At 56.1% G+C, this 2,193-nt stretch overlaps 1 protein-coding gene across 1 annotated transcript in view; it reads right to left on the bottom strand.

Annotated features, from left to right (window-relative positions):
• OLFM1 (olfactomedin 1) overlaps positions 1 to 2,193 on the bottom strand; it is a 48,404-nt gene that overhangs the window by 31,738 nt on the left and 14,473 nt on the right. The gene's annotated exons all lie outside the window — the stretch shown is intronic.

Here is a 2,193-nt window from a genome sequence, read left to right as displayed (position 1 = left end):
CGGGGCTCGCCCGCCTGGCATGCGGCTTCCCGGGCACAGCCGTGCCCCGGGCAGACGGCCAGAGCCGCGGGGAGCACCGCTGCTGCCTCCTCTGCTTCCCCCCAGTCAAGGTTTGCTGCTGATCCAGCGCACAGGGCCCATAATGCTGGGGCTATCACCCCTGCTGCCTCCCCTGCTTCCCCCCCTAGTCAAGAGAGGGGTTGTGCTGCTGATCCAGCGGCACAGGGCACATAGAGCTGGGGGTATCACTGCTGCTGCCGCCCCTGCTTCCCCCCCCAGTCAAGAGAGGGGGTTTGCCGCTGATCCAGCTGCACAGAGAAGCTAGAGCCGAAGGGCAAGGCTGGGGGCAACTCTGCTGCCGTCCCTGCATCTCCCCTTCTTTTTTCCCCCCAGCCTCATAGGCAGCCAGACTTGGGGAGCAAGGCTGGGGGGCATCTCTGCTGCCATCCCTGTGTCTCCCCTTCTTTTTTTCCCCCAGCAAGAAGGGGGATTTTGCCCCCGAGGAAGCCTCACGGGCCTTCCCAGGCAGCTAGAGCTGAAGGGCAAGGTTGGGGGGCACTTCTGCCGTCCCTGCATCTCCCCTTCTTTTTTCCACAGCCTCATAGGCTTGCCCAAACAACCAGACTTGGGGAGCAAGGCTGGGGTGTCACCTCCACTGTCTCCCCGCAGTCAAGAGAGGGGTTTTGTCCCTGAACCAGTCTCACAGGCCTGCACAGACAGCCAGAGCTGGGGGGCAAGACTGGGGGTCACCTCCACTGCCATCCCCGTGTCTCCCCTTCTTTTTTCCCCTGCAGCCAAGAGAGGGGTTTTGCCCCTGAGCCAGCCTCACAGGTCTGCTGAGACAGCCAAAGTAGGGAGCAAGGCTGGGGTAAGAAAAGCTGCCACCTTTGCTGCCATCCTTGTGTCTCCCCTTCTTTTTTTCCCCCCAGTAAGGAGGGGGGGTTTGCCCCCAAGCCAGCATCACAGGCTTGCCCAAGCAGCCAGAGCAGAGCAGCAAGGCTGGGGTGGGGAAAGCCATCACCTCTGCCAACCCGCAGCAATGAGCTCTCAGCCGGACTTTGACCCCAAGCGCTTCCTGGCTCCCTCCATGGTTCCTTTTCTCCCTGCTCTGCCTTGCACATGAAAGCACCTTTCAGGTATCAACATGCACCTAGTATCAACGTGCACTGAATGTTTTCTCCGTGGATTCATAACCTCCAGCCAGGCTGCAAATTGGGCACCAGCATCAGTCTTATTTGTACCAGTCTACCCTTTCCCCTCCCCGCCTGACTTCCCATTATCGCTGTTCCAGAGGAAGTTCGGCTCTCCTCCCTGCCATCCATTAGAGAGCATCCAGAGGTGGAAGACCTCCAAAAGATTTCCCAGCTTCTCTACAGCTTGGGCCAGAGAAAGCAGGTGAAGGCAACAGGCAGCTCAGTGAAGGGGAGAAGGATCCATTATGGATAGGGTGGGACACTGGCATGCGAGAAAGCGGGCGTCTGAAACGGGCAGCTCCAGTTCTGAGCACTTTCCCACCGTCTTCAATTCTAAGTGGGTCTCCGGACACTTCCCTGCCTGCCAAAACCCCTCGATAACTCTCAGGAGGCATTGCATTGTTTGTATGACAACCACTTCCTGATCTGGGATTGAGGTTCGGGGGTGCTGGGTGCTGTACCCAGCACCCCCGAAAAAGGCAGCTGCTTCTGCAGAGGGATTACAAGCTCCGGGCAAGATACAACTGGCAAATGTGGGGGAACAAGATGAGCTCCACCTCCTCCCATGGGTTTTTGCAATCGCTGAGCATGGTGGTGTGAGGCCAGGGGTTTCAGAAGTATATTATCATTTCTACTGCATGAGCCTGAGGTTGTAAGATCTATATCACACCAGTGACAGCATCCTACAAGTCCCCCAAGGTGAGAGTCTAGGACAGCGGTTCTGAACCGGGGGTACATGTACCCCCAGGGGGTACGTGAGATACATTTCATACATTGTCTAGCACAGGTCAAAGGGCCTAAAAAAAGTCTTGACAATTTGAAAAGTTTTTGTATGAGTATCTTGCCGTTTTTATAATACACAATTACACGTAGCTTGACATAAAAATTAATTTCCCATTGGAAGGGGGTATGTGAAGTCTCACTCTGAGACCAAGGGGTACCTAAACTGAAAGAGGTTCAGCACTGCTGGTCTAGGACTTCAATGGGGGAGAGACGTCAC

The sequence above is a fragment of the Alligator sinensis genome, unplaced genomic scaffold (genome assembly GCF_000455745.1).
Source record: "Alligator sinensis unplaced genomic scaffold, ASM45574v1 scaffold611_1, whole genome shotgun sequence".
Lineage (NCBI taxonomy): Eukaryota > Metazoa > Chordata > Crocodylia > Alligatoridae > Alligator > Alligator sinensis.
This window is presented reverse-complemented; position numbering and strand designations above follow the sequence as displayed.